Genomic DNA, 12,808 nt, shown 5'->3' on the forward strand with positions numbered 1-12,808 from the left:
TCTGATTTTTATTTGACTGTGATACGAGACGCGCGCGTATGGGCACGAATATATACGTAGTTGTTAAGCTGAATTCATATACGGATCGTCGACTAAAACGACTAAGGACTCGATATGGCCGACTTGATATCTTATTCTAAGATTCGGAGGTGTTTCCAGATCAATACACTTTACATTAAATCGATTATGAAGTAAAGAAGAAGGCGTTTAAAGTGGCTACCATGACGTCTTTTCTTCCTTAGTCTTTTTATTCGGTGATCTCAAATGTGTGAAGACAAACTATAGGTTCTAGAAACCGGAAATATATTTATAGGTAGCTCGGAATATTGATACAGTTCTATATATAAATATTATTATGAATTTGTTGTCTTTATATCTTTGGGAATTTTACCAAACGTCCTTCAAATTTTGTAGAGAAAAATACTATTATTTCTTTTTTCATATACAGGGTGACCCAAACTGTATTCCGGAAATATATTCTGCAGATAAAAATAAGTAAAAAAAGTTCGTATAAATGGATGTCCGAAAATACTTAGTTTCGCAGATACAGGGTGTAGAAATGTTATTTTTATTTCAATTTTTTCCTAATAATTTATAAAGTAACGTCAATTTGGATGAAAATTGGTTTCTGGGAGTTTTTTCAACATGAGAAATCTGATTCTGAGGTAATACAACTCCTACTTGTAGAGGGCGCCACTTACGTATTTTTTAACTAGTTTGAAGAGTAATAACTTTTCGTCTGTACCTGTATAAAGCTACTGAGTAAAAAGATATACATTAACGACGATTTTTACGTAAAAAAGGTGGTTTTGTCATCATTTTTTCGCAAAAAAATTTATGATTAATTTAGAAAAATAAAAATTTCCCAAATTTATTTTTTCAGTCAAATCGTCCTATTGCTGCCAAAAGTCACTAACTAACATTTTCCAAACAACCAAATTCAATCGGTAACTATGTTTTGAAGCGGAGAATCGATTGCAAAAGTCATTAACTACGATTTCTGGCTATTTATGTTTTATTTTAATACCGAATAGTTACTAACTATAACATTTTTATGCAATGCAATTCATCTTTAGACGCATTTTTCTCGGAAGTAATAAAAAGTAAGTTAGTGACTTTTGGCAGCAATGGGACGAAATATAGTCTATAAAATGAATAACTTTGAATTGTGACCATTATTTTTTACCAATATAGCAAATATAAAATCCCTCTGTCAAAAAAGTTACTGATATTCTTTAAATTGAGTGCCTGAACGAATCAGATAGGTAACTCTTTTTACTTTCGTGAAATAGAAAAGGAAAATAATAAAACAAGTGACAGTTCTTCCTCTTCTTGCAAAAATCGACGCGAAATGTCATAATTGTCAAAAGTAAAATGTCATCAGCTTTTGACATTTCTAAATAGGTATCATACCAATGCCGTCTCTAATAGAACAGCCCCGGAGCGAGATTTATGACGTCACGCTAGTTAGATACTACGGTTTAATAAATATGTTTTAGAATATGTATATTTTTTTTGGTTAAAAAAAACGTTTCGGCTAACATTATAGCCTGTATATTATGTATATACAGAATTAACTGTATATTAAGTACTAGTTGATGCCTGGCGCGTCCGCCACGCTATCAGTAACAAAATACTTTTGATTTTTTTTTTAATTAAATGAAAAACAAAAAATCCGGCGACGACGGTTTTTAGAAGAGCCAATTAGCTATCTTTTAGTAAAAAAAGCAACTTTCTAGAGCAAGTCGTTACTTCTGTAGAGGCGACACAGATAAACATTAGCATTTTATATATGTAGATATTTCATGTAAACTATATCATTTTTAAAATACAAACCAAAAATAGGAGGAATGATTATGTTTTCCATGTATTCTACAACATATTTATTAATCCGTAGTATCTAACTAGCGTGACGTAATAAATCTCGCTCCGAGGCTGTTCTATTAGAGACGGCATTGCGTCAGCATGGCAGCAAGTTGCTAACCTAATAAAATTAACACTAGAAGAGTCCGCGGGAACTGTCAAATTCAAAGTTATTCGTTTCACAGACTATACCTATCTACTCAACATATTTATTTTTTGTCAATAATAACATGTATTGACTATTTCCGTTCTAAATATCTTGAGAACGGTTGCTCGTAGCGATTTTTACCAAGAGTCATTTTTTGCGTAAAAAGTCACGGGAATGTATATTTTTTCACTCGGTAGTTTTATACATGTACGAACGAAAAGTTATTGTTCTTCAAAACAGTTAAAATACATGTAGGTGGTGCCCCTACAAATAGGATTTGTATTGACATCAAAATCAAATTTCTCATGTCAAAAAACTCCCAGACGAATATTAACGTTACTTCAGAATTTATTTGGAAAAAATCGAAATAAAAATTAAACTTCAACACCCTGTATTTTTATCTGCAGAATATGCTGCCGAAGTTTCCGAAATACAGTTCGGACCACCCTGTGTATTGCTTTTTTTTCTATACCTCTATAAATAGATTTTTTTATTGTAATCAGTTGTTAAAACACTATTGACACAGCAAGTGTCATGTATAGGAACGGCGGTTTGAAACTATCTGCTTAAGTATACAGGATGTCCGATAAAAACATATGTCTTTATACAACTCATCCAAAATACTAGCTATTGATTGGGGATGTAGAAAGAAAACACCCTGTATACTTATACTGTTTTTTTTATTATGTTTAAATCTATATAAATACTGGTAAACGTTTTCTTTTTTAGAAATTATATGATTACATAATAAGTCTGGCTAATCGTTGATGAGAAAGTGTGAAAAGACATTTTTATATGGTGTGATCTGGGGAAAATTATCTCTTTTCAGTGTTGCTGTTTTCAACTGCATGACATTTTTGTTACAAGTTTTTGTAACAGAAATTCAAATAATAAAATAAACAAACTATGGTATAATCAGGAATAAATACAAAATTGAAATTAATTGAAAGAATTTTTTATAAACTAAATTTAGTTCCTATTTTAAATTTTTTTTTTGTAAAAAAAATGTGTTTTGGCTTGAGAAATGGTTGTTTTTTTTACAATTTGAATATTTTATGATAAGGGACTCTATAATAACAATTTTACAAAAAAAAAATCATATTTTATACAAATGTTTCAAAATTTTGAATATTTAATACCTACTTTAAAAAAATAAGGGTTGTTTACAATAACTGCTTTATAAAGAAAAAAAAATCTGCTTTAGGAACAATTTTTAGCCGATTCACTTTGTTCATCCATATATATGTAGAAGATTTATTATTTTTTCGACAAACTGATACTTTTTACATGTTTATAAAATGAGTAACGTTGAAAAACTGGACCAGCTAGTATTTATTTTTGATTATACCTGTATATCATTTTAACGAGACAAAACCTGTTTTAACAATTATATATTTTAACTTGTTATTCTAGTCCTTTATATTACTCGAGACACTTGACATTTTTCAGCAGATAGACGAGCTTCTATATGGCTAACTATTTTTTTACAGAGAAGAGGAGAGTTCGATGTTGTTTTTTAGCAATGTATATCTAAAACAAATTTCTTATACGTATATAGTAACGAAAATATCGATTCATATTATTATTATTATTATTATAAGTTCTCTCTTTATTCAGGGAGACACCGTTCGTGTATATATTTATCATTTTAGGGTCCTAATTTTTTTTTTAACTTGATATACCTTAATAAGGTCTACATTCTATATGTGATAATAACTTTGTTTTATTTTTTTTTTCCTTCTCTCTTTGTTCATACAATTCTACACAGTATCTTATGATAATTTTTACGTTTAGGAATGAACAGTCAATTTTAATTATTACGATAAAATAAAGCAAGTTATTTTTAAGTTGTTTATATTACTTTATACTCGTTTCTGTTCGTTTGGCGTTTAGGACCAAACGACAATGGAATAAAATCAAAAAATATTATATGTAAGTACTTTACGAATTTTGTGGTGAAATTAAATAAAATGAACCTTGTGTAGTGTTTTATTTGTCCTAGATTTTAACTTGTCTTGTGGCTGTCTCAGGGGCTCACGTCTTGTGAGTACGGGTCTGGCGAACCCGAGGTACCTTAGCTGGGCGCTCACTTTGCTTCAACTTGTCTTGGGTGAGGTCCTCTATTTTCTTTTCTGTATAGATCTTCCTTGATCAACTCTTGTTTTCTTCCTATTTTCGTTCTTTTTTTCTTCCTTTTAAGACACGATAGAAGAAGGCTCCAATCAATGTTTTTAGAGAAGCTTGTTTACCTTCATGAAGATGTTCAACCAGTGCATTGGAGATTGTAAGTAATGGTAGGTAGTCATTTAATATAATATATTTAGAAAATTATTCAAATTTAAATAAAAACTTTGAAGAAAAATCAAAAAATGTTAAAATAGATAGTATTCTATGTTAAACAAAGATGGCGTTAATTCATTTCTTTTTCGCACTTAAAATTACAGATTTCTACATATTACTATTTATTTTAATGGAAAAGTTTGACTGCTTTCGAGTAGATGTCGCTAAATTCTTACTGAAATAGAAATCTGTAATTTGGTATTGAAGTTCCATCTTTGTCCGCTTGATGGCGCCACAAGCGATTTTAGTTCCAAGATGTCCCACAAGGGTGAATTGGCGCTGTAAGCAGTTAACCGCGCTTTATTAAAAATTTGAATGCGCGGAAAATTTTTTAAATGCTATGAAATTACTTTTAATACTGCTTGGGGTATTAAATATCTTTGTTATCATTATATTAATGATAATATTGCAGTATTTTGTAATTTTAGCTTAATCATAATACTATAACTTGATATTTGTTTATTATTTACTTCTGTTTGCGTCAAATTAAGTTAATATAAGTATGAGACAAACTTAAAATACATTTTTGTTGCTTTATTTTTTATCTTCTTTTAATGGTAAATTGTTTGAATGACTTTTTTTTGTTTCAGATTTTCCGCAAAAAATATCACCTGCCTCTAGAGCCTGAATGTTATCAACAATTATGGATAATGTCTTAGTGTTCCCAAACAGGTATTAACTAAATAACTATTTTTTTAAATATAAAATGTACTCATCAGCTGTCAATTTATATATAAACTTATATGCGGAATGTAATCGAATCGATTGTTTTTTCCAAGCCAACCAAACGCTGTTTTTTTATGATTATATGGTGCCATACGTTCTAAAAAACACGGCGCGGCGTTAGAATGGGCTTCGAAAGATAAATCGTGGTATTTTTAGACGCAAAATCATATGGCAACTGTCTTTGATAGCCTTTTCCAAGCCAACTTGACGCTGTTTTTTTAGTCATACGATTTTATACGATCGAAAAACACGATCAAAATTGGATTGGAGATGAAGAATGTATTTCTTTATTGAAAATTGTATTGGGAATGTCATTGTCATTTCCAAGCCAACTTGACGCCGTTTTTTTCAACAGATTTACTGTACTAATATGATTTTTCTATTATTTTCAGTGCACAAGTTTCCATCTACATCGTACCATGATCGAGGTCCACTACGTGCATCTTCTTTGATACACCTTGTATATATTGTATTATATTTTTGTACGTTTTGTTTTAAAAATAAAGTGAATTAGTTAAAATATTTATGTTTTATTTTTAATACAAATATCTCCTTACCACTTCACTCTTATATGCTCCCTATAGAAATCGGTGATTTTGACGTTTAAAAATGTTGGTACAATTTATGTTAAAGTTGAGAAAATCTATGATTTTTATCAGGAATATATAAGAGCGAGTAGGTAAATATAATACAATAGAAAATTATTTGTATTTATAGAGCACATATAAATTAATGTTGCTCCTAATTTTTACCTCCTCGATCTCATTTATTCTCAGTATGGTCAGATTTTGGACAAAAGTTGGTCAAAATAATTCGACTAGGTAAAAAACTAGAGTACTGGACCAACGAGTTCGAATGAGTTAGATTTTTTCGAAAAACGGCCATAACTTCTAAACTATAAGGGTTAGAGAGGAACGGAACTCGGCATTCGATTCACCTTTCAACCCTCTATAAGGGTGCAAATTTGGGGCGCGATAGGAGACAAGAAAAATTTTCAGGAAAAATGAAGGAAGGTTAACCCCTTACCTCATTTTTCGAAAAAAAAATTTTTGGTCTCCGATCGCGCTTTAATTATGCACCCTTTTAGAGGGTTGAAAGGTGAATCGAATGCCGAGTTCCGTTCCTCTCTAACCCTTATAGTTTCCGAGATATTAAGGGTTGAAGTTTAGAAACGAGTTCGAAGTGCTAGAGATAGCAGAAATATCGTTGATCGATGCTATATTTACATGTGGTACTCAATTTGCTCCTTACCTCTTCGCCCTTATGCGTTCCTGACTGAAATCGACGATTTTTGACCAGTTTTAAAAATTTTCGTGCACTCTTTGACTAAAAATTGAATTTCTCGAGTTAGTATCAGGAGTGCATAAGACCGACTAGGTAAAAATATTGCTATTTAATTTACTTCTCACCTCTTTACGCTTATGTGCTCCTGATAGAAATCAGTGATTTTGGGCAAGGATTAAAAATGTTCGTTTAATTTTTGTTAAAGCTGTATTTTCTCGGATTTGTATCAGGAGTACATAAGTGCGAAGAGGTAATCGTTAGTATTATTTTTATATAAAAATACTGTCTATTCCAGAACAACCTCTAAAGTTTTTTATTATTAGAATATATTATTTTTGTGATAATTAAATTACTTTTTCTTTTTGTTCAGGATTAGACAGTATTTCTATGTGCATTTTGGTTCAATAAAACTCATTTATTTTTAATTATTATTTATTAACATACATTTTACTAACAAGAGTAATATAAAAAGTATATTAAAATCCAAGATGTTGATGGACATGGCTGATGTCTATGTTGAGGGAAATACATCTTCGGGCTACCCTTCTGAAAACTCTTGGTTCTGTAATAAAAATACCGTTTGATCGAAAAAAAAAACGGCGTCAGCGATGGCTATGAAATGAAGATGTCATTTTATATATAAAATTATATGGGGAATGTCACCAACCGTCATTTCTAAGCCAACTGAAAGCCATTTTATTTCGGTCATACGGTATTATAAGATATATTGGAATCTTTCATAACATAAAAATCTTTTTTTAATAGTAATAAAAGGAAAAAAACACGGTTACATTAGCTGTACCGTATGATCGAAAAAAAAAACGGCGTCAACGATGGCTATGAAATGAAGATCGCTGTCATTTTATATGTAAATTTATATGGGAAATGTCATCATGCAATCATCACTTCCCAGAGATATAGACTAAGTCTATATCTCTGTCATTTCCCAGCCAACTGGACGCCATTTTGTTTCGATCATACGGTATATTCTTAAGGATTGTACTAAAATTAAAAGTGTTAATAATTAAAAATCAAAAATTCACTCTTAACTCAGTTACTCAAAAATAAAAATTATATAAATTCTTGATGTATTTTTAGTTGCCTATACTAGAGTAAATTGTGCGCGCAAAGTATTTTATATGAAATTAATGATAAATAACTACATTATTTTACAAAATACAATAACAAATAACATTACGTATTTAATAAACATATTCGAATTAAAAAAAAACACTTTTCAGTTAATTTATCTAAAACTATTCAGCTTCCTCTTCAATGATGAATTTCATTCTCAATCTACTGTTGGATGTTGAATTTAATCAACCTAATGGCATCTTGAAGAGGGTGGTTGCAATGAAGTGCAGCTGTCCCAAAAAATCCTTGTTCCAAAGCAGTACAATATCCCATTCAAACGCACAATTTTAAAAGGGATTAGAATCTATACAATTTATGTAGAAATCAATAGAAATGAAACAAAGACTTGAAAGAGTTTGTTAGAAATGTTTGGAGAAATAGCAGTAATATAAACAATAATACAAATAAGAGATTGATAATTACAACCAACATGTAAGGCAAATAATAAATTATACTAATTAATAATTAAGTTTTACTCTGTATGGTATGATAAATTGAAAAAAAATATGATTCCAGATTCCAGAATTACAACTCTATATTGACAATAGAAATAAAATACCTTAGAGATAACTTGACATAAAATTATACAATACAAACAAAAAGAGTACAAGTAAATGATGACAGGTAATTCAGTAATACATAGAATAATAGATTTCATACAATGAATATAATATAGGAGACAAATAAAGAAATAGAGATACGAGGAATTAAAAAAATTGCATGAAAATGAGTGATAAAGTCTCAGAAGAATGACACAAAAAATTATAGAATTATTTTGGATACAATAGTTGGAAATCGTTAATAATAAAATAATAAATAAATTTTAGTTTGGACAAATAGTTGGAAAAAATGGAAAAAAGCTATAATTCTATACAGGCAATAGATTGATGAAATATGTATTAGAAAACAATCAGAAGAATGACAAAAAATATGTAAATGTTTAAGACAATCACTGAAAGAATTTATAGAGTTGACAATGATGATATTCCAATAGTAAAAAAATATGACAGATAAAAAAATGAGAGGTAGGCCAAAATGCAAAATGGGAAAGAAGTTTTAAGTATTAAAAACAAATAGAGATATCTGGTCAATAGGAGCAGGAAAATTGATTTCCTGATTCATTATTGGTAATATTCATCAAAAGGATCAATTAACTGTCCTGGAACTGCATACATCCATTGATTTGTTGTACAAAATCTGTAAAAATAAGAAATAAAAGTATTACATTTCATTAATTACGCTATAATGTTTTGTTTATTTTTTTTTTATTTATATTAATATTAAATATATCTTAAAAATATGGTTAGTCGTTAATAAACATTTAAGAAATTTATTAAAATTATTTTTAAATTATATATTAAACTTACTTTCAATCATATATAATAGAAAACCAATCTCGTAAATCAGAATGATGGCCAAACATCTGGATTAGATAAAGGGTAACCTAGGTATCTCCTTTTAGGTGGTATTTATCGGTGTGGTATGGTGTATTAATAACGCTCCTAAAAAATAAAGAATTATATTAATTATATTAAAATAATACAAATTTATCTAAAATATGATGGCAGTGTGGCAGTATATAGTAAACATGTGAAGTGTAAACGTTTTTTTTTATTATCTGAAAATATAATATAATTATTAGGAATGGCAGCCTCTTTAGGTATACTAACGTTGAATTATTCTAAACAACGTAGCAAAAACTTGTTTTCCTGTACATAAACACCTAAAAAAATTAGGAATGCAAAACATATTTAAACTATACCAAAGAAAATTTGACCAAAAAATATCCAATGTCTCTAAATAAGCGATACTCAGGGTAACTAAATGTTTAACGTACAACAGAGACATTAAAGAAAGTATATATATTTCCATATACTCAATTTAGAAAAAGAAAATCATGAAAATATGAAAAATATATAAGCTTTTAAAGATGATGTAACTGAAATATTTGAAAGGGAAAAGAACTATAGAAAATAATGAGCACTTACATTTTCAGGAGGTGTAACAAGGCTTAAGGAACAACATAAACTAATATAATGCACAGAAAAACCACTTGTTCCACAGAAAATCAGAAAATTCGAAAATTGTAAGAGCCAGGACATGCTGCGAGTACAACGGAAAATGACACACTGTCAATGTTGTCAGTTTGAACACATGTAAATAACAAGGTGATAATTTTTTAATGTAAAAATAATGCTGTGTCCAAGCTGTGTCTAAAAATACTATTTATTCTACTGAAACAATATTTGTATTATATTTTTAATGGATTTATCATATATTAGTAACGGTTCAATTCGTTTTATACCTACAAATATATTGATTTAAATTAGTTTCAGGACTTTTTTAATATCTTGGCAACACAGACGTGAAAATCAAATGACAATTCAGAACTAACCAATCACAATTATTACTAATGTTTGTATTACTGGTTGCACGTCGCATGTAAATTTAGTTTTAAAATTATTTTATAATATTTTATATTTTTTAGAATTTAAGTTAAAAAATTTCACTGTGTTTTGATATGACTGAAGTATTCAAAAAGGCTGAATATATTCGCATATTCAAATTTTTAATAAAGCGCGGTTAACTGTTTACAGCGCCAGTTTATCCTTGTGGAATATTTTGGAACTAAAATCGCTTATGGCGCCATCGAGCGGACAAAGGTTAAACTTCGTCACAATATTACAGATATCTATTTTCTGGAGGCAATGGCGACACCTATTCACCAGTAGTTAAACTTCCACATTAATCTATAAGTAATTTCAAGAAATCTGTAATTTGAAGGGCCGAAAAGGTGATGAAATAGCGCCATCTCTGATGAATATTTGACATTTTTTTAAAATTTTAACCTAAGAAAATTTTTTTCAAACGTTCTTATTTAAATTTGAATAATCTAAATATATTTGGGAAAAAAGGTATATTAAAATAATGATATATAAGTTTTAAAAGTTTGTATAGTAGTTCATCAAAAAATAATTAACACGCGAATTGTATTTTGTACTGTTAGGAATTTAGCACAGAAGGAATTTAGGAAGTATATGTTTAATGCATGTAATTTGTACATACTCTTCTGCAAAATATCCTTTGGCATTGTGATAGTAGATTAAATATAATTCAGTTAATAATACCTTAATTTTTAATATTTCGTAATTATTAATTGAAACTGAATGTAAATAAACAGATGTTTACTATACAAACTATTACATATTTTTAAATAAACTTATTACTTACTTTAAGATTTCTGCTTATTTTATTTAAGAATTTCTCGACTGAAAACTCTTCAGTTGATTGATTACATCTGATTACATGTTGTTTCAGGGATGTTTCTAGTTTCTAGCTATAAAAAATATTTTGCTAGAGTAATTGTAATGCAGAGCCTTGAAATACTTGCCATTAAGGGTGTTAATAAGTTATTACTTCGATATTTAAATGAAATAGGAATAAAATTCAGGAATAGCAAATACAAACAATAAATTTTTTTTAATTTTATTCAAAACAAAAACAAAACGGATCCATAATTGACATTTCCCCCTCTATTATAGGCAACTCAATATACGCAAAAAAAATATTGATTTAAAAAAATCAAAATATTGTGGCTAAAGTTAGGAATATCTAGATATCGTTTTATATTTACCATAACAAGTAAACTTTTACACCTTATATAGTACAATTTTTTTAAAAGTTCCTCAATATGGCCGACCTAGTTACGAAAATTGGTGATTTTTTTTTAATGAAAAATAAGTTGGCGTTAGCGAATTCAGAAATTGATTTACTCTTTGGTTAACAATAACATTTTTCAGGATTGTCAAGTTGACGTTAAAGTTAGGTTATTAGGTGGTTGTCATAAATAAAAACATAGATTATTGAAATTATTTAATAAGAATAAAGGTATTTTACCGCAGATCCGAGGAGATTTTACTTTAAAAGTATTTTATAAACTTTCTCAGTGAGAATATTAACCCTGTTACTTATATTTCAGTTAAAGGGACGTAAGAACTATAGGAAGTGAATTTTTGTTTTCATGTTTTGACGATATCTGTGAGATCCTAGAATTATCAAGATTATTGAATAATATATATTTGTTTAATAAGTGAAATTAATAGAAGACTTAGAAATAGGATGATGCGTTTCATGTTATAGTTGATAGATCACCCCATTTCTCTTAATTTGTTTTTATTTCAGTACTGTTAATCACAAATTGAATTAATGTGGGCAAAAACAGCTATATATTTTCAAACATCTTATTTAAATAGTTTTTATAATAATAATAATAATATATACTGTTAAACTGTATCATCTACAAAGTCTTTATCAAAAAGTTATAAAGTAATAAATTTTGTAAATATAATTTATGAAAATTTATATATAAAGATTAGAACACAATCCTCTGAGGGAAAAAGAAATACTCAAAAACTCATTAAATATACTTTATTAAAAATAAAAACATACAAAAACATCCATGCAAACTTTAATAATCAGAACATTATCCACATTATACCTTTATTAAATTTGTGTTCACACTTCTGTCAGAAAAGCCATAAATGTTTGTTTAAATATTAACTTATTTTTAAAATGCCAGAAACACATCAGAATATGTCACAACCACAACTATAGGTTTGGAATCAGTACTAAATTTTATACCTAGTAAGTGATGCGCCCAACTAACAAGTATAGGATAAAAAAGAATTTTTATATATTAATTATTAATATAGAGTGTACTATACAATGTCCTTCTGCTTATTTATGAAATGACTTTCCGTTCAAATGTGAGGAATACCAGTAAAATAAAACATAATTTTTGGTTTGGCTTGGTGTTTGATATTCTAACTACATCTATTACAAACCTTAAGTGGTTTTAGTGAGTAACTGTATTTTTTATTATTCCTTGTGTATCCTGTAAAGTAAAAAAAATATATATTTCAAGAAATATATAAAAAACAATGCAATAGATATCAAACAGATTCATAAAAAACTACTTACAATTAATATTTCAAGTGTTATTTGATCTTTGGTTTTTTTTTAACAAACCAACATTACCTTATTTAGGTCTTCTCTACTAACTCAACTTTTAAACCTGTTTTAAACCTTCTTTATATTTTAAAACTGATTTACAACAATCTGTAATGCCCGCGCTGTTTCCTGAAATATAAGTTTTAATCTATTTATTATCATATACATATTACAAACCTGAAAATTACTGATACGAGGAAACTTCTCAAAATAATTAGAGACCTTTTTACAAACATCTGGACTAATTTATTTTCACGAATTTGTGGACGAGTCAATGTTTTCTAATACATTTTTAAGCGTTTA

At 28.5% G+C, this 12,808-nt stretch overlaps 2 long non-coding RNA genes across 2 annotated transcripts; one reads left to right on the forward strand and one right to left on the reverse strand.

The window, feature by feature from the left end:
- Positions 1 to 3,102: 3,102 nt before the first annotated feature.
- LOC115888796 lies at positions 3,103 to 5,571 on the forward strand. Its single transcript, XR_004051315.1, has 3 exons — positions 3,103 to 4,305; positions 4,942 to 5,023; positions 5,470 to 5,571. It is a non-coding gene; the product is annotated as an uncharacterized LOC115888796 (long non-coding RNA).
- Positions 5,572 to 8,109: 2,538 nt separating this feature from the next.
- On the reverse strand, positions 8,110 to 9,768 carry LOC115888744. The gene is made up of 3 exons (XR_004051299.1): positions 9,484 to 9,768; positions 8,863 to 8,997; positions 8,110 to 8,692 (listed from the first exon to the last, which is right to left on the reverse strand). It is a non-coding gene; the product is annotated as an uncharacterized LOC115888744 (long non-coding RNA).
- Between the last annotated feature and the right edge of the window lie 3,040 nt (positions 9,769 to 12,808).

This window comes from Sitophilus oryzae, unplaced genomic scaffold (assembly GCF_002938485.1).
Source record: "Sitophilus oryzae breed Bouriz unplaced genomic scaffold, Soryzae_2.0 scaffold_808_pilon_pilon, whole genome shotgun sequence".
NCBI classification, from domain to species: domain Eukaryota; kingdom Metazoa; phylum Arthropoda; class Insecta; order Coleoptera; family Curculionidae; genus Sitophilus; species Sitophilus oryzae.